A 20,906-nucleotide genomic window follows, 5' to 3' on the forward strand; every position below is an offset into this window, starting at 1 on the left:
ACTGGAAATAGAACAGCAAACAAAGAGAGAAAACTCCCTGTCCTCATGAAGCTTAAATGCCATTGGGAGCACACGAAATAAAACCATAGCAATCATGTTTACGCGTCCCTGCCTGGTGTATCAGTGGTGTCTCTTCATTAGGTTCAATGACAGATACATGCATCACAAGACAAGTCTTCATTTCCCCAGGTCTAGTTAACTTTCCAAACACTCAATGTGTTGCTGTGCTCAAAAGCCTTAATCCACTTTTCTCCGAATCCTCCTGATGGAGGACGCGGTGGCGTTTGTGGAAGCAAATCCACAGAGAACATAATTTTGATGTGGACTTTGTGTCCGAGGAGAGGTGTCTATGAAATTGATCCTGTGGCTGGTCACACCTCCAGTTTTCTTTCCCATCCTATTTTCCTGACCATTCTGACCTCTGTTTTCTTAATTTCTCTCTTCCTTTTCCCAGCCTCAAACCTCTCATCACCTGGATCTTTTCTTCTGTAATCACCGTGGGCGGTTGCTATTATGACACTGTTTGGCTCCTTAGCCTATCGCAATCTACCCCTGCTCCAGGGCAGCGGGAGCCGTGGTAAATCTCGGACGGGAAGCCTCTGGAGGGTAAGGAAGGCGATTCTTTCTCAGGTAGATGTGTTTTTACAACATGACTCAACATCCCACTTCCTGCAAGGGACTTCAGTCGATTCTCGTTGGGAAGTCTGTTAGGGCACATTATAACAAGTGGTTTTCCAGGAGTATTTGTAAAGGGAAGGACTAGTAAATGCCATTGCTTGGTGACCTTATGTGTCCCTGTCGGTACAAAGAGAGGAGAGAGCTTTGTTTCTGAGCATCGTGCCCTTTTCCTCCTGCCCACGGAAGTGTAACTCTGTCAGTGTTGATTTACTTAAGAAACGGTATCGCTCTGGGAAACAACAAAATCACATTCCAGAGAACGGGTATTTGTGGATCCTTTGGGCAGACTGGACATCTTTCAATTCATTTAAGCCGCGCTGGAAATTCGGTTCTCATGGCGGGAGAAGGAAATGATACAGAAACAAGAAAATTCATCTACGCTTGGAGCGTTTCCATAATCAAGTTACACCAAAAATAGGTAGCAGGCTTGCGCTCCAACTTACAAGCGTTTGACTTCTGGACAGCCCAGATATACAGATAGCAGGGACCCCTCGTGTCTCCATTTGCTCTGAAACAGTCTTTGAAAACAGTCTGGCTTGCCACTTACAGCTCTATGACCTAAGCGGTTTACCTAACTCCTCTCCGCTCTCAGTTATCTCATCTGGAAAATGGGAGTAATAACCAGGTGGAAAGACAGACAGCAAAGCCGGTTGTCACCTAGCACAAACCACACGGTCCCCACCATGTGACATTACCTTGATGGGGACATCACTTTTCAGGATTTGGCCTCAGTCCTGCAGGTTCAGAAATTCAATAGTTAAGTACAAAACAGTTGACCAGGCACCGAGCTGATTATTAAACGAGCTCACAAAAATGGGAGGTAAACATATAAATTTTTTTTTAAACATATTAATTTACAGCAAGAACTATAACCAAGTAGACAAGATTTGCGTTTCAGGACTGTGGATTTCCTCCTTACAGACAAATCACCGCATAGAGCCAAATGACAGTCAGAGGGTTGTCCGGAGCACGCAGAATCTGAGCTGGGTGGAGGTGGGGATGAGGCTGGCGATTTTAATAGCTGTAGTCCAGTTCTGAGAAGGGATGCTTCATGGCCATCATAAGGAACTGTCGCTACACACCCCTTATGGCTTCCTGTGAGTCCCTGCCTGGTGGCCTGCAGGTTCTCCCGAGCAATGTCTCTAGAGGATTCCTGCTAACTTGCACATGCTTGTATGCCCCCAAAGACTGCAAGCATCACAAAGGTTTATGAAGGCAAAACAAGGCCATAAGTTCGGAGAAAGACGTAAAGAATAACCAGCAACACCAAACTCTTGGAGCTCTGGTGGCACAGTGGTTAAGAGTTTGGCTGCTAACCAAAGGATTGGCAGTTCAAATGCACTAGGCACTCCTTGGAAGCCATATGGGTCAGTTCTTCTCTGTCCTGTAGGGTCCCTAGGGGTCGGAGTTGACTCGCCGGCAACAGGTAACATCCAACTCAAAAGCCCTTGATGATACCAATTAATCTCCTTAAAAATATCTACATCAACCTTTATCTACCTCTTCATCCTCTTCATGGAAATCACGTTTTTCCTCAAGGATCAACATTAAAAAAAAATAGTATTTTTTACTGAACCCTGTCTTTTATGTTGTGAAATACTACACATACAAAGTAGTTTGTTAAATGCACATATGCAGTCAATTAAAGAACAGTAATAGAAACAAGCGCCCGCTTATCCACTACCCTGATGGTGAGCCCCTGCCCGGTAACACCACCCCCACCACTTCCCGGGGGAAACCATCGTCCAACATTGTGGGATCCCTTTACTTCTGTTTGTAGCTTTACCACTCGCGTATGCCTCAAACATACCAATGGTTATGAAGACGGCACAGGGTGAGACCACGCTTCCTTCTGTTATACATAAGGCTGCCACGAGTCGGAGCCGACTTGACAGTAGCCAACAACAACAACATGGATCACTACAGGTCCCTGGGTGGAGCAAATGATTGATGCGCTGACCAAAAGGTTGGAGGTTCATGGCCACCCGAAGGTGTCTGGGAAGAAAGGCCTGGCAATCTACTTCTGAAAAACCAGCCATTGAAAACCCTACGGGCACCTTTCTACTATGACACACGCGGGGTGGCCATGAGTCAGAATCAACTCCATAGCAGCTGGTTAAATGTGTCACCAAACAATATACAGTTTGGCTTTTTGTTTTGAAACCTCATATAAATGGAATCATGTATTACATATTCTTCTACAACTTGTCTTTTGCTTGAGATACATCACGTTGAATTTTACAGCTTTGCCTCATTCTTTTTCACAACTATTTAGTATTCTGTTATATAATATACCGCAATTTTTATCCATTCTACTGCTGATGGATGTTTGTGTCGCTTCCGATTTTCACTCATAAAATCAACACTGATACGAACATTCTTATAAAAGTTCTTGAGACACAGGAGTCAGAACCTCTCTAGGTGTACAGCGTAGGGTGGACGTCCTGAACCATAGAATGCACGTATTCACTTGTACTGGACAGTACCCAGTTCCTTTCCAAAGTTGTTGTATCAGTTTCCACTCTCACCAGAACTGGGTGACAGTCCCTCTCGCTCCACCCACATCTGCCAGCATTTGGTCTTGTCCTTAAGTAATTGACAATTGGCCATGGTTTTATTTTAATTTGGATTTGAGGTTATCAGTGACTTCCCCTAAACATCATCCCCAGATTAACTGGGCTTTGATACTGTGTTTTAAGTACCATATTTGAAGGCATATAAGACAACATTATTTTCTCAAAAAGATACCTTAAAATTCAATGGGCTTACAAGCAGCCATCTAAGATGCAGCAATTGGTCTCAACCCACCTGGAGCAAAGGAAAATGAAGAACACCAAGCCCACATGATAACTAAGAGCCCAAGAGACAGAAAGGGCCACATGAACCAGAGACCTACATCATCCTGAGACCAGAAGAACTAGTTGGTGCCCGGCCACAATCGATGACTGCCCTGACAGGGAGCTCAGCAGAGGACCCCTGAGGGAGCAGGAGAGCAGTGGGATGCAGACCCCAAATTCTCATAAGAAGACCAAACTTAATGGTCTGACTGAGACTGGAGGAATCCCGGCGGTCATGCTCTCCAGACCTTCTGTTGACACAGGACAGGAACCATCCCTGAAGACAACTCATCAGACATGAAAGGGACTGGTCAGCGGGTGGGAGAGAGACGCTGATGAAGAGTGAGCTAATTATATCAGGTGTACACTTGAGATTGTGTTGGCAACTCTTGTCTGGAGGGGGGATGGGAGGATAGAGAGAGAGGGAAGCCGGCAAAATTGTCAAGAAAGGAGAGACTGAAAGGGCTGACTCAAGACGGGAAGAGTAAGTGGGAGTAGGGAGTGAGATGTATGTAAACTTATATGTGACAGACTGATTGGATTTGTAAACGTTCACTTGAAGCTTAATAAAAGTTATTATAAAAAAAAAAAAAATTCAATGGGCTTTACCAGGTGGACAGGAAGGCTCTGCTACCCCCTCCCCAGTGTGTCTGAGAGAAGAAAAATCAAAACAACACGAATGTCTTCTTGAATGTCACAGAGCAGGTCAGTAACAGAGTTCAGAAGGCTTTGGCAGGCACTGAAGATCATTTCCCAGGGACCTCATGACAGATTTCCTACCTGTATCCTACCATGTTCCCAAGGGCCCTGTGTTTTGTGAAATTGTATTTAACAAACCAGATTTGTTATATACCTGTTGCTATCGAGTTGCTCACGGCTCATAGTGACCACATAGGACAGAGTAGAACTGCCCCGTAGGGTTTCAAAGGAGAGGCTGGTGGGTTTGAACTGCCGTCCTTTTGGTTAGCAGCCAAACTCTTAACTACTGCGCCGTCAAGGTCTCCCTACATTTATTAAATAATAAATCTGCTGTTACATTTTTTATTAATCAAGGACATAATAATGCCAAGATAAATATATGATCAGCATACAACAGCCCGTGTCACCAAACCGAGTTGATATAATTCCAACAAGAATTAAGAAAATTGCTACTTCAATAAGTCTTACCTCAGAACAATGTATTACTTCTCTTGATTCCAAAATATCTGGAGATCAGGGTGCCCCAGGAGGAAGCCACCATTAGAGCCTCTTTTTGGTGTATCAGTTGGCTATTGCTATAAAACAAAACACATCTGTATTTAGTGCTTAACATAGTAACCACTTGTTATTTTTGATAAGTTCAGAGTGAGATGAGCAATTTTGCTGATCTTGGCCAGGCTTAAGTGGGCTTGCTCATGAGTCTGTGATCAGCAAGCAGGTCAGCTGAAGCCTGGCTTGTGTTGGAAAGCCGTGGCTGGGATGGCTTGGCTCTGCTCCGCGTTCCCATGTTCCCCAGCCGGGTGTTCTGGGCTTGTTCTTATGGTCAAGAGGTAGGGGTTCAAGAGTGAGCAGGCCTCATTGTGCAGATGGGCAGGCAGAATTGGGCATGCGTTTTCCAAGTCTCTGCTTGTATCATGTCTTCTAATATCTATCTCATTGGTCAAAGCAAGTCACATGACTAATCCCAGGAAAGGGAATTGCAAAATTATAGGACAAAGAATGGGGTATGGGACACCATTCACTGGGGCCATTAATGCAGTCTACCACGTTGGTTAGTGAAGTGCCAAGAGCCTCTCTAAGCATTGCCTTCCAGATACTACACGTATTCACATGATACCACTCGTATAGGTTCGAGCTTCAGAACACAAAACGTTACCCGCTCCTAACCACAACTCCAGCAGTGGTGACAGGCCAGCAAAACAAACTTAGTTTAAGGTTTTAGTGGAATCTGACTACTAACTCTGGTGCCTTCTGTTCTCCAGGTAATATGTCTACAACTTCTGTTCAGACAGCAGCAACTTAGACACACACGCACTTTGTATTTGAGCAAATATTAGCTATGATAACAGATAAACCCTTGAATCTCAGGTTAGCCTAACCAAAACACCATTGCCATCAAGTCGATTCCGACTGATAGCACCCTAGAAGACAGAGCAGAACTGCCCCATAGAGTTTCCAAGGAGCGGCTGGTGGATTCAAACTGCCGACCTTTTGGTTACAGCCAACCTGCTAATCACTGAGCCACCAGGGCTCTGGCTTACATCACAGTCCAGTCAGATTTTTGGCAGGTCCCAGGTCCCTTCACCCTACCATTTCCCAGCTGGCTTATGGGTGAAGAGAGTGAAAAGGGCCTTGCCAGTTTGTAGGGCCAATCCTGGAAGTGGCTTCCTCACCCGTGCCCAGATCCCACTGACCAGAACCCAATCACACGGGCCCACATAACTGCAGAGGTTGCTGGGAGATGTATTAGCTGCCCGCCCAGAAGGAGAACATTGGTTGGGCCAACACCTCCCCCACACTCCTCACCAGAGCCACCCCAGGGAAAACCGGAAGGGAAACCAGAGTCTCTGTCCCCTTCCAGGCTCCCTTTATGCCTGATTACGCCAGCCCCCAACCTCCTTGGGACCTTCCCTCCGGCCTCCTACTGTCCTTCTGCAGCCCCCTTGACCTCCAGCCACAAATGGGTCCTGTGCCAGGTCTAACTAGCCCCTTCTGTGATAATGAAGACCTCTTCAACATTCTGCTGCCAACAAATTGCTGGAGGGTAAGGAGATAATGGAGAAAGGGAAGAGGGCCAGTAAGGTTATTAAATTATTTTTCTTCCGTAGGAATGAATTTACTTGAGAATATAATATAAGTAATGTTGGTCAAGGAGCTCTGGCGGCACAGTGGTTAAAGCACTCGACTTCTAACCAAAAGGTTGGCAGTTCAAACCCACCAGCCGTTCCATGGGAGAAGGATGTTGCCGTCTGCTTCCATAAAGATTACAGCCTTGGAAACCCTATGGGGTAGTTCTACTCCATCCTATAGGGTCGTTATGAGTCGGAATCAACTCAATGGCCGCAGGCTTTTTTTGGTGAGTGGAGACGGAGGTGCTAAACATCCTATTCCCAACCCTTCCTTTGTCACCACTGCTGTGTCAGCCTGTGTTTTAGATGGTTTCAGACAACTTCTGACAATAGGTTAGTGTGGATGGAGGCTAATGTTTGCCCAAAAATTTAATCCACATGGCTGGTAAGTTTTATTATCTTTTAATAATGATAATAATCAGCAGACTAGGAAGCTGAGACCTGGAACACTGAGGCACGTAACCCATGCTCACAGCAGGGGAGCGATGGAGTCCCACCCAACTACAAAGCCTATACTCTTGCAATAGTGCACGGCGAGAGAGGACATTCAGGGACCCTCATCTCTCAGTCCCTTGCCTGCAGCCAGGTCCACCTAGTGCAGTAGCTCCTGCTCCTTACCTTTGGCTTGTTCTCTTTTGCATGTGCTCAGTGTGGTATTAGTCACACTGAGAATTACAACCACCCCCCAGAACTGAACCAACACTCCTGTTGTCCAAGCAACTGGTTTTCCTAAATGAGTTTTGTGCCAGCTGGAAGTGTCTCCTATTACTCATTCCTATTACTTGTCAAACTCAAGCCAAGGGCAAGTTCAGTCTTTTGGGTCAAATATTGGCAGGCAGGCTCAACTTTTGTCTGGAGGAATAATGCCTTTTATAATTGGTTATTTGTGAAAGCCTTCAGGCATTTCCATAAATTAACTGATTTTCCTCGTCATATTATATCCTCCAGTAGATAATGGGGGTTCAATTTGCTGATGGTGAATCCGACAATGTGGGGTGTATTGATTAATCCATTCAAAGGGAGGTGACCCCCAAATCCTGAGGCAAGTTGAGCACATGGGGGGGGCGGAGAATGAACCTGAAAAAGGCTAAAAGCCAGTATTTCTTTCACTCACTTATGTCTCAAACTTTGCCCTATCTTCAAGGAAAGTCCAATTAAAATACACAAAATCCAAACCCAACCCTTTGCCGTCGAGTCAATTCCGACTCATAACAACCCTATAGGACGGGGTAGAACTGCCCTACAGGGTTTCCAAGGAGTGCCTGGTGGATTCGAACTGCTGACCTTTTTGATTAGCGACTTAACCCACCGGGACCCCACATGAAATCTATGCCCCAAAATATAAAAAAAAAAAAAGAAGGATTTTATTTATATAAACCCTTTCTTTTCTTTCTTTTCCTTCCTTCCTTTCTTCTTTCCTTCCCTTCCTCCTCCCTCCCTCCTTCCTTCCTCTTTCTTTTATCTAAATAATATTTGTTGTTGTTGTTGTGTGTGGTCAAGTCAATACCAACTCGTAGTGGCCCTACAGAACAGAACTGCCCCATAGGGTTTCCAAGGCTGTAATCTTTACGGAAGCAGACTGTCACATCTTTCTCCTACAGAGCAGCTGGTGGGTTAGCAGCTGAGGGCTTTAACCACTGTGCCACCAGGGCTCCTTTTCCAAATAATATTATGTGTAGTGAATTAACAAATGGATATCTGAGGAAAAATGGTTTATTTTTCCTGATGATTAGGGCATGTCGGAATGTGGAGTGGGGATGGGATAGAGAAAAAGTTGCGATTCCGTGATATCTTTCCAGTTGGTTCCCACACTTTCTGCCCGGTGCATTAGCAACCCCAAGAAGCATCTACAGAACCATGTGCACAAGTAGAAACAGGACCAGCTTTAAGGACAGAGTTGGCAGCTGCCCACACAAAATGATGAAAGGGTTCTGGGAAGACTTCTCACCTGATGGTATCTCATATGTCTAGGTGCCATCTGAGATTGCTCTGGGTTGGACATTGCCCTGTCCTCTTAGGAAATGCAAACACCCCCAGGAAGGGTTACTTGGTGAGTTGCTGATGATGCAACGGCTGTGAGTTTATCAGCTCTTCTCTTCCAGAGAGATGGACCTAGGGAAGTTTGAGAGTGTGGAGTTCCTCACCAACATGAAACCTTCTCAGCCAGTGAGCACTTGAGGGAGACAGGCCCCAGGTGTCTTCTCCAGACTTCTGTTCCTCTCCCTTTACAACTGTCCCAGCCAGTAGGAGGATGTTTAACAATGGCTACGGCAGCTATTTGGTCACTGTAAGAACTAAGGTGCACCTGACCAAAGCCGTGGCATTTTCCGTCACCTCGTGTGCATGTGAAAGCTGAACAATGAATAAGGAACACCAAAGAAGACTTCATTCCTTTGAATTATGGTGTCAGGGAAGAATATTGAATTTATACCATGGACTACCAGAAGAATGAACAAATCTGTTTTGGAAGAAGTACAACCAGACTGCTCCTTAGAAGCAAGAATGGTGAGACTTGATTTCACATACTTTGGACAGATCAGGAGGGACCAATCCCTGGAGAAGGCCATCATGCTTGGCAAAGTAGAAAAACCAAAAACCCATTGCCATTGCCGTTGAATCAATTCTGACTCATAGCAACACTTCAGGACAGAGTAGAACTGCTCCATAGAGTTTCCAAGGAGGAGCTGGTGGGTTTGAATAGCCTACCTTTTGATTTGTAGCTGTAGCTCTTAACCGCTGCACCACCAGGGCTCCTGGTAAAGAAGAGGGTCAGTGAAAAAGAGGAAGACCCTCAATGAGTTGGATTGGCACAGTGGCTGCAACAATGGACTCAAGCATAACAATTGTGAGGATGATGCAGGACCAGGCAGTTCATTCTGTTGTGATAGGGTCGCTGTAAGTTGGAATTGACTTGACAGCATCTAACGGCTACATAAAGCAAGCTGCGGCCCCCCTTTCCCCTAGCGAGAACTCTAGGGAGGAGACTTGGGCCAACAGTCTTATCTCCTGCTCCTGGCCTCTCTTCAACACAACCACTCCTCTGCTTAAGGGTTTCATGGGTTTCTCCTCTCCCCATTCCTTCAAATGATTTCCAGCCTTGGGGAAAATAAAACAACAACAATAAAACTCATTTCCACAAAAATGACTGGGGACCCCTGGTTTGGAAGATATTCCCTTGTACACTGATGGGACATTTTTGCAAAGTCCTCCTAGACTATGGACCCCATAAGGATAGGAATCATATCCATCTCATGCATTTTGTAGTTCTCCGGCACTCAGAGCTGTGCTTGGCACATAATACGTGCTGAGTAAATATTTGAAGATCAGTGCCAAAGCAATTCGGGCAAGTTTAGGTAAAGATGAAGGCAGGTGCACACCTCGGGCTCCCACCTCATCTGCCACATCAAAGGTTCTTGCAAAACTCACCTGCTGGTCAGCATTACTAAGGCTCCATAGGAAGATGCCACAGAGGACTTTAGATTTCTTTCTGGTAATTTCCTTAAGGGAATTTTTCACATTGAGAGGGAGAGGGATCAAGCTTGATGGTTCATTACTGATTGCACAAATCCATTTATATTTCAAGCCAATTCACTGAGCAAGCACAAGTCTCACTCAACACCTTATTGAATATTAAAACCAGTAGAAATCACAGCTCCATCTGAGGACGAAGTCTTGAGACAGCAACGGACCACCACATTGTCATTTTTTTACTGCTGTCATCACCCACTGTCTTAGTCATCTAGTGCCGCTACAACAGAAAAACCACAAGTGGATGGCTTCGACAAAGAGAAGTTTGTTCTCGCACAGTCCAGTCGGCTAAAAGACTGAACTCGGGGTGTCAGCTCCAGGGGAAGGCTTTCTCTCTTTGTTGGCTCTGGAGGGAGCTCCTTGTCATTAGCCTTCCTTTGGTCTCTCTTTTATATCTCAAAAGAGATTGCCTTAAGACACTATGTAATCTTGTAGATCTCGTCAATATAACTGCCACTAATCCATCTCTTTACATCATAGTGATAGGATTTACAACACCCAGCAAAATCTCATCAAGTGACAAAACGGTAGGCAATCATACAATAGTGGGAATCATGACCTAGCCAAATTGACAGATATTTTGGGGGCACACAATTCAATCCATGACACCCACAGTCATCAGTTATTGGGGAATACAGTTAAGCCCTAAGCTGAACCCAAAATTAGCTTGTTTCAGTATGAGTGCATTATTCTGGAATATTCTGAATGGGTGACAGAGACACAAAACAGAGAGAGACATTTTCTCTTTATATTTTTATGTTTTCCAAATTTTATAATATCACACACAAATAAATTTAAGTACTGAAACGGCAGAGGGTCTGAAGGCAGTTTCTGTCCAGGTTGGGATGAGGCAAGAGTTAAATACCCAAGAGGGAAAATGAAAGCAAATGAAGAGGCTGAGTAGACAGAAGCCCAACGACCCTGCTGGGGCTCTTCTTCACCCATTCCAAGCAGCATGGCTGCTGTGGGCTGCTTCCTTTTACAGCATTTCACTTGATTTTGTTCTTCAATCCGCTTGAAGTGGCTTCGCTCACACCTTCTCATTTCTGCTCTTTATGGGGGATGACGCTGTCCTCTCCCTTCAATAACATGGAATTCTGAGCCTTCAGGATTTGCTGTTGGGCTCTGCAGCCCACACTATGTCATTTTATTTCCATCCCGCTCCTCAGGCTCTCATTTTGGCTGAGGCTGGAGGAGAATGGAGGGAGCTACACTTAAAAATGTTTCTTTCTCCCGTGTGATCACGTAGTGGTACACCATGGCAGCTTAGTAATTTGTCAAATCCTACGACGCTAGACAGTTTTATTTCTTTCAAAGAAAGGTTAAGCAAATCAAGTTTTCACAGGCCACAGTCGATCTACTGACAGGCACAAATTGCTTGTGGTACATCTCTCTGTGGGGAAAATCAGTCAGTCTGGGGACAGTTATTCAGCATCTCTCGTTGGGAGGAAGGGACTGAGGAATCATAAAGGGTACAGATAAACACAAACCCTTAAAACCCTGATCAACCTAACCCACAACATCTTGCTCATCTTTGTACCCCATTCTCTCACTCCAGGTACAAAGCATAGTGTCTTGCATTGACTCAAACCAAACTTGCTGCCACTGAGTTGATTCCTACTCATAGCAACCTCATAGGACAGAGTAGAACTGCCCCTTAGGGTTTCCGAGGAGCAGCTGCTGGATTTGAACTGCCAGCCTTTTGGTTAGCAGCTGTAGCTCTTAACCACTACACCACCAGGGCTCCACAAAGCATCTAGTATTATTTGTTAGTGGGGCAGTGGTGGTTCAGTGGTAGATTTCTTAGCTTCCATGTGGGAGACCCAGGTTCTGTTCCTGACCGATGCGCTTCAAGTGCAGCCACCACCCATCCGTCAGGGGAGGCTTGCGTGTTGCTATGATGCTGAAGAGGTTTCAGGAGAGCTTTCAGACTAAGATGGACTAGGAAGAAAGGCCTGGGGATCTACTTCTGAAAATCAGCCAGTGAAAACCCTGTGGATGGAAATAGTCCCACCTGCAGCCAATCATAGGGATGGCAAAGGACTGGGCAGCGCTTGGTTCCATTGTGCGTGCAGTCGCCATGAGTTGGGGGCTGACTTGACAGCAGCTAACAACAAGTTATTTGTTCAGTTGAATTAAAGTTCGGGCAACTCCTGAATTGTATATGTATAAAAAAACAGTGAACCAAACCTTTTGCTGTCGAGTCAATTCTGACTCATAGTGACCCTATAGGACAAAGTAGAACTGCCCCATAGAGTTTCCAAGGAGCACCTGGTGGATTCAAACTGCTGACCTTTTGGTTGGCAGTCATAGCACTTAACCACTGTGCCACCAGGGTTTCTTTATTGTATATGGCACATATACATTATGAATAGCATCTCTGCTTTCCTCATTCTTAGCAGGGGCTCTTTTGCCTGCCCCTGTCCATTTTATGGAGTTCTGGTGGCCCAGTGGTTAAGAGCTTGGCTGCTAACCAAAAGGACCAAAGTTTGAATGCACTAGCCACTCCTTGGAAACTCTATGGGGCAGTTCTGCTCTGTCTTATAGAGTTGCTATGAGTAGGAACTGAGTTAATGGCAACGGATTTGGTTTGGTTTGGTTTTATCTACTCTATTTTTTTTTTTTATACCATTACTATAGTCCTCATTATAAGGCCTACTCATCCCCTAGCCCAGCAGTACCTAATCCATCATACATCCTAACTCTCTTCCACTCTTGCTTGCCTCCAGGCATAAGCCGGCTCTCCAGCTCTCATTCTCCTCTGCCTGGTGGTAGAATTCCCTCTGGGTTGTCCTCATTTTCCCCATGACCTCAGGTCCAAGCCAGATTCCACAACTACCTACCCATAACTCTGTTCTCTCTTGGCCATAGTGATTGGCCCAGAGTGGTTGCCTAAGCCAAAATAAGCTTTCCTTCAGGCTAGCCAGGAATTGGGGACAGAACCTGGTGTCAGGGCCCTGCTCACCAGGGGAGAATGGATGGAGATCAGCTGACCCATCAGACCCTCTTGTGAGCAATTTGAGCTTCAGATGAGGAAGCAGGAAGGGAGACAGCATAGCTGAGTTGTCCTATGGAAAGAACTGAGAAGAGGGGTCAGCCTTGACTGCTGCTGAGGGAGGAATAGGATTTCAGCCTCCCTGAGACTGAGCTGTGCTCTCACTGAGGATGTCTTCACCTTCTTTGTTAAACGAATCAGAATACGTCTCTGTTGCTTAAGTGACAGGGACAAAAAATAATGTCCAAGTCATCACAGCCTCCTCTCTACTCCCTGCCAACTCAGGAAATATGGCTTTAGTTGTAGAACTCTTTGCTTTCTTGCCTCCTCACCAGCTATCCTGGACCAAGATATTGAGGGTGGGAAGGCAGAGGGGATGGCTGAGGCTGGAGAAGTTGAAAGACTAGTGAGATTCACATCAAAATGGGCAGGAGAGAGAGTCTCCGAGGGAAGAAGATAAAACAGGTTCAGGAGGAGAAAAGTGAGGGCGGTGCTGGGGAAGATGCTGGGTTTAGAGACGAGTTATGTGGAAGCAAAAGAGAGATTTCCAATCAGAGGGAATATTTTGTAATGCAGGGGCAACAGGAAAATCAACTCTATCCTGCCTTCTCTTGAGAGACTGCCATAAAGACACTAATTACTTTAGGGTTGCTGGACTCTCGTTACTACGACTGTGACTCCAAGTGGAAATGGAGCATCAGTTGCCTGGGTTTTATGTGGGTTACACTGGCAACTTGAAAAGGCCTAGAGTCGGTGCGTGAGATTGGATTGCAAGAAGAGCCCTTCAGACTGAGCCTGGAGGGACCCTTTGTTAGCCCAAGACTGGAACCACTCCCAAAGCCAACTCTCCAGACAGGGATTGGGCTGGACCATAAGATAGACAATGATACTAATGAGGAGTGAGCTTCTTGGCTCAAGTAGGCACACGAGACCATGTGGGCTACACCCGTCTGGTGGCGAGATGAGAAGGCAGAGGGGGACAGGAGTTGGCTGAATGGTCACAGGGAATACAGGGTGGAGAGAAGGGGTGTGCTGTCTCATTAGGAGGACAGCAGCTGGGAGTATATAGCAAAGTGTGTAAAAGTTTTTGTATGAGAGACTGGCTTGATTTGTAAACTTGCACCTAGAGCATTAAAAAAAAAAAAAAAGGAGTCCTTCAAAAGAAATGTGAAGAACATGGTACTTCAGCCACACTGAGGGCAGTGAGAATCCTCTCACCATCCCAGAACAGGAGGAGAGAAGACTGACTTGCTGTGGCCGGACAGCCATCTTTACTTTCTGGTACCAAGATGGCATAACAAACTATGAGGCTGGCCATCCGTCTCCCAGGCTGCAGACAGAAAGTTAGGCGCAAGTTCTCTTTACCCCTGCTCCCAAAGCCACCTGGAGAGTCTTTCTGTCCCTGATGGAGCTCAGGCGAAGGCTCTCAAAAGTGCCTTCTGTCCCTTCTGCTCTTTCTCCCTCCAGCTCAGAGACTCTCGGCCTAGCTATTGGTTGTGATTATGGAGTAAGGAGCTAGGGAGGAAGCCCTAGTTCTGCCTAAACATATACTCTTCTGCTCATCCCATTTTATACCTGAAATATGTGGGTTTTTTTGTCTTTTTTGAAACTTAAAAGCAAGAATTTTTCTACTTTTGACTCTGAATTTGCTGTTAACCTTCCCCCCACCACAGCCATGGAGGTTTCAGGGCGGGGGGCACTTAAATGTGTGAGAGGAAAGTCATGGAATAAAGGCATGGGGGAAGGGTAAATACATAAATTAATACTTCATACTACTACCCAACCAGATCCCACTTGGGCTTCACAACCATGTGAAGTGAAATATGAATTGTCATCTTCGTTTTACCTGTCAAGACAGCAAGACTCAGAGCAATTCAATACTCTCTAGTGGCAGCGTGGAGCCCGGTGTCACAGTGGTTGAGGGCTCAGCTGCTAACCAAAAGGTCGACAGTTCAAATCCACCAGCCACTCCTTGGAAACCCTATGGGGTAGTTCTACTCTGTCCTATAGGGTTACTATGAGTCAGAATCAACTAGACAGCAACACGTTTGGTTTTCGGGCAGTGGCGGGGTTGGGATTTGAACCCTGGTCTTATGATCCTCTATGCTAGTTGCTTTGATATGTTGGGTGGAGTTTGGGAACCACTTCTCAGTCAGGTTCCTCCATATTTCACGTGACACCTGTGTCCCAGGCCTGAAGATACTCTTGCAGAAGCTGTAGCTCCTCTGTGCCAGCTTCCTGCTCTTCAGGCACAAGACACAACCCCTGTGAGCAGCTGACTACCAGTCCTGCTGAAAGTCAAACTAGAGATGTTACGTAGTGAGAAGCACCATCCCGGACTACTTGAAGGTATGACTGAGGTTCAGCTTGCCCCTAAACCGTGTGGCAGATCTGTTGATAGGAGGGATAGAGGGCCTTCTTGGCAAGGCATGCAGATCAGCAGAGAGAGCCTGGAGCTGCCAGCTGTGGTTCCAAGTCAGGAAGCCAGGGCTGGAAGGAAAGGGTGAGTGTGCTCAACATGGCGCCCTTTCCTCAGATGATCATTTGGCAGTGTTTCTGTGGACTCACGCCGGAGGCCTAGGGCAAGGGGACAATCAGCAAAGGTTGGAGAAAGGAAGACGTGCTTTTTCTTTCTATTGAGTCCCTGTGGACCTCAGGGGTACAGGAATCGGTGGTGCTCAGCTGGCTTGAGCATGTTTGTAGTGTCTTTGGAGGCAGCACATTGGCAATGGCAGAGGCGGGGCTGGTGATGATGACAGTCCTCCATGAAGGACTTGGGACAATGACCATCTCAGCAGAGCTGAGGTGCCAGGGCCAACAGCCACTCTGGACTTTAGCAGGAACGCGGGTTTGATGTCAGAGCTTGTGAGCAGGAGGGTGTGCAGGGATGAAAAAGAAAAAAAAAAGTTGCCATCAAGTTGTTTCCAACTCATGGTGACCCCACGTGTGTCAGAACAGAGCTGTGATCTTTCAGAAGGAGACAGCCAGGCTTTTCTTCTGAGGTGCGTCTGAGTGGACTTGAACTGCCAATCCTTTGGTTACCAACCAAGGGCATTAACGATTTGCAACACCCAGGGACTATTTGGAAGAAACTACAGAGAATGTATTTCCACTAAAGTGGAGTCAGATATATGCTCTTTTGTTTAGTTATTGTTAATCTTCTGGGCTAGTCTAAGAAAGAACATTTACAATGGGTCTTCTCTGAATATTCCCATACGAGAAAAAACCACTCACCATCTTTTTGAATGCCGAGTTTAACATGGAGTAACTTTCTGAAAGAAGTGTGTCTGGCCACATAGCCCCCCACAGGACATTCTATTGGCACAGGCCACAAAAGCATCCCCCAAACATTCCACATAGTGACATTACATATACTTAAAATAATTCTAGCATGAAATGTGTCATTTGGTCAAAATGAAAGTATAACTGACGCAACGGTATTGTTAACTTAACAACTACACACTTTACTTTTGGGTGAGGTTCTTGCATTGTTTTTGATGAAGGACCAAAGAACATAGATGATATTTAAAAAAAAGTAAGGATATTTATTTAAACATGAATTTTCATCTCAGATCTAAGGACAGACAAAATAGCTCCTCAACAACACTTTTTAGGTCCAAGCACTACGTGGTAAGTATGCCTCAAGGCTGCGCTCTATCTTCCGGTGGCTTTTAAACATTTTGCCAGAAACGTCTATAACCTAAGATAGAGCTCTGGCAGCCTGATTGTGTTGTTAGCCTCACAATGAAAGAACATGAAATAATCATTCAGAGAAAAAAGACACATAAATTTACTTATTCCAAATTACAGATCACCCTTGGTGGATCAGAAGCTTGTTAGGTTTTTTTTTTTTTTTTTAAGATGAAGTGATTCAAGATAATGGTAGTGCTATGTCAACTCTTCAGACTCGTCATGTGGGCTCGCTGAAGCCTCCAGTCTGGAGCAGACAGGTTGTGGCACCAGGCAGGCAACGAGTGCTTTTGTGGGGTGTATGTGTGTGTGTGTGTGTGTGTGCGTGCGTGTCTGTGTGTGTGTGAGATCTCAAGCTAGGCTAGGTTTTCCATGCACAGAGGCTGCGTGGCAGAAAGTGCCTTTAGAAAGGTCAGTTCAGCCTGGAATCGCCTCCACAAGCAGCGTCAAAGTTTTCCCTGAGTACCTGCCATTTCCCCTTATGGACATGTTGCTTGACTTCCTCACGGTTCGGCTAAAAGGCAGACACTTAGATTTTTAATCATCACAAAAGGAGCATTAGCTACGGTGAAAAAAAAAACGAGGCAGTAAATGTGTCCCGAGAGCAATGTGTAGCCCTGGTGGTGAAGTGGTTAAGAGCTCAGCTGCTAACCAAAAGGCTGGCAGTTCGAATCCTCCACGTGCTCCTTGAAAACCCTATGGGGCAGTACTACTCTGTCCTGTAGGGTCGCTATGAGTTGGAATGGACTCGACGGCAACAGGTTTTCTTTCTTTTTTTGGTGAATAGCGATATGCTGCAAAATGTGTCCCTATGAGCCCAGACGAGCTCCTTTGTTAGCACTGAGGTTCTCCATCTCAGCCCCCCAACAACAGCCTCATTCTGGGGGACAGAGGCAGTTTCAAGGAGCCAATGCGACTGAGCAAAAATTGTAGACACCTTCTCTCTTTTCACCGAGTCAGTGTTTGATGGAAAGTTACTCATGATAAAATAATTCCCAGACCAAGTAGAGCTGGAGTCCCACCGCTCCTTCTCAAATGACAGCTTTGGCTTCTGCAGGCGCCAGTTGCCGTGAGACAACTCTGACTCACGGTGGCCCCGTGTGTGTCAGGGTAGAACTATTCTCCACGGGGCTTTCAGCGGCTGATCGTTCAGAAATCGACGGCCACGCCTTTCTCCCACGGCACGTCTGGGTGGACACGGACCTCCAACCTTTCGGGTAGCAGCTGAGCGTGTTAGCCCTTTGCACCACCAGGGACTCCAGTTTGCAGAGCAGGGGTTTTTAACTTGGCTGCACAGGAGCCTTTAAAAATCCTGATGGTCAGACTGCACCTCATACCAATTAAATCAGAATCTCTGGGTATGGCAGCCAGGCCTAAGTTTTTAATTTTTTTATGTTACTGTGTTCTAGGTAAAAGCTTACAGAGCAAATTAGTTTCTTATTCAAAAATTTACACACAAACTGTTTTGTGACATTGGTTGCAGTCCCCACAATGTGTCAGCACTCTGTCCTTTTCCCTTTCCACCCGGGATCCCTGTGTCCGTTTGTGCAGTTTTTTTGCCCCTTTCTGCCTTCTTCTCTTTGCTTTTGGACAGATATTGCCCATCTGGTCTCCTGGACTTGATTGATCTAAGAAGCACATTCTTCACATATGTTATTATTTGTTTTAAAGGCCTGTCTCATCATTAGCTGAAAGGTGAGCTTTGGGAGTGGCTTCAGTTCTGAGTTAGCAGGGTGTCGGGGGCCACAGTCTCTGGGGTTCCTCCAGTCTCTGTCAGACCAGTAAGTCTGGTCCGTTTTTGTGAATTTGAATTTTGTTCTGCATTTTTCCTCCACCCTGTCTGGGACACTCTATTGTGATCCCTGTCAGGTCGGTTGGTGGTGGTAGCCAGGCACCATCTAGTTTTTCTGGTCTCAGGCTGATGGAGGCTGTAGTTCATGTGATCCATGAGTCCTTTGGTCTAATATTTTCCTTGTGTCTTTGGTTTTCTTCATTCCCCTTTGTTGTGAACGTGATGGGACCAATAGATGTGTCTTTGGTGGCCGCTCACAAGCTTTTAAGACCCCAGACACTACTCACCAAAGTCGGATGTAGAACAATATCTTTATGAGCTGTGTTTAAAACATAAGTGTTTCAAAACTCCCAGATGTTTCCAGCACGCAGCCAGGTCTGAGAACCTGTTCTACCCGGCCATTTAAACTGTGGCTCTTGGATCACCTGGGAGCTTGCTAATGGCAGCCCCTCGTCCTCCTTAAGCGAATCAGAATCTGCATCTTGACAAGGTTCCCAGGTAATGGCTGTGCGTGTGAAAGTCGGAGAAGCTGTGACTTAGAGCCTTTATTCTGCAGCTACCTGGCTTATACTACCTGTAACATGGTGGTACCACACACCTGTTGCCATCGAGTTGATTCCGACTCATAGCGACCCTACAGGACAGAGTACAGCTGCCCCACAGGGCTTCCAAGGAGCACCCGGTGGGTTCGAACTGCCAACCTTTTGGTTGGTAGCTGAGCTCTTGACCACCGCACCACCAGTGGTACCATGTACGGAGCTGCAAAGCAAAGACTCTGAGATACAATGTCTCAAACTTCCACACGCATAGCCATGAGTCAGAATCAACTTAATAGCACACAACAGCAACACGGTACCAAGAAGATCAAACTTTTGGAAAACAAATGAACAAGTCAGTTTCATAGTGTGGATGAAAACCTTAATCACCAGCATTCCAGATTAACAGAGCTAAAGAAAACAGCAACAAACTGCAATGTGTAATCCTGGCTTGGGTCTTTGTTAAAATTGCTATAAAGAATGTTATTGGGACAATTGGTGAAATTTGAATATGGACTGTGTATTAGACAATGTTTTTTTTAATCGTTAGACCTCCTGACTTTGATAACGTACTGAGCTTGTGTAAAAGATGGTCCAAATGTAGATACAAAAGAGCATGATGTATGCAAATCACACCCCAGCGATCCAGAAAAAGTATAAATATTAAATATAGAAAAACTCTGAGACATCAAACAGGGACAGTTAGAGAGTCCACCACTTTTCACGAAGAACATCTTGAGCTCCCTTAAGAAAAACTGAGGGTACAGACGCCATATTTAATACAACCCACAAACCGTGACAAACCTTGTGCTCACTCTCACTCGCTCCGTCTGTCTATCTGAGAACTAGAATTCAAAAGTGGGAAAGTTGTCACACGAATGTATATTAATATGCTTATTCGAATAAAAAACAAAACAGGATTAGACTTTTTCTAACTAGTGCTCCATTTTTGGCATACTGACAGTGAAGGCTGCCCTTGCCAATTCGGTTATACGGCTGACATTTTTCATGCAATAAGTGAGCCAAATGTGAAGCTCCAATATTTTGACAAAAATATATCTAAAGCATGAATAGAATATATATATTAAAAAAAAAAAACCAAACCTGCTGCCGTCGAGTTGATTCCAACTCATAGCGACCCTGTAGAATATATAACACTCCTAAACTCATAGCGACCCTGTAGAACATATAACACTCCTAAACTCATAGCGACCCTGTAGAACATATAACACTCCTAAACTCATAGCGACCCTGTAGAACATATAACACTCCTAAACTCATAGCGACCCTATAGAATATATAACACTCCTAAACTCATAGCGACCCTGTAGAACATATAACACTCCTAAACTCATAGCGACCCTGTAGAACATATAACACTCCTAAACTCATAGCGACCCTGTAGAACATATAACACTCCTAAACTCATAGCGACCCTGTAGAACATATAACACTCCTAAACTCATAGCGACCCTGTAGAACATATAACACTCCTAAACTCATAGCGACCCTGTAGAACATATAACACTCCTAAACTCATAGCGACCCTGTAGAACATATAACACTCCTAAACTCATAGCGACCCTGTAGAACATATAACACTCCTAAAAATACATTCATTGAAATGACGTAAAAACTTAACTTAGAATTATGTAGAGGTAACTATTTAAAAAAAAAATTCTTTACGGGATAAATGAGCAAAATTCTAAAGTTCACTGTGCTAGTCCACAGTTTGAGGAAGGATAAAGGAAAGAATATCTTTTACTTTTTAATTTTGATATAATTTCAAACTTAAAGTTGCAAGAATAGTACAAAGAATGCCTGTATACTCCACACCCCAAATCCCAATATTTCACCACACTGGCTTTCTTTCTCATATATATGGGCATGTGTGCACAATAAATTTTCAACACTTCTCATTGTTCATCTTTTTTTATTACATCCATCCTTGTCCTTGTTGTTAGGTGTCATCGAGTCGGTTCCCACTCATAGTGATCCTATGTATGGGAGAACAAAACATTG

The sequence above is a fragment of the Elephas maximus genome, chromosome 23 (genome assembly GCF_024166365.1).
Source record: "Elephas maximus indicus isolate mEleMax1 chromosome 23, mEleMax1 primary haplotype, whole genome shotgun sequence".
Taxonomy (NCBI): domain Eukaryota; kingdom Metazoa; phylum Chordata; class Mammalia; order Proboscidea; family Elephantidae; genus Elephas; species Elephas maximus.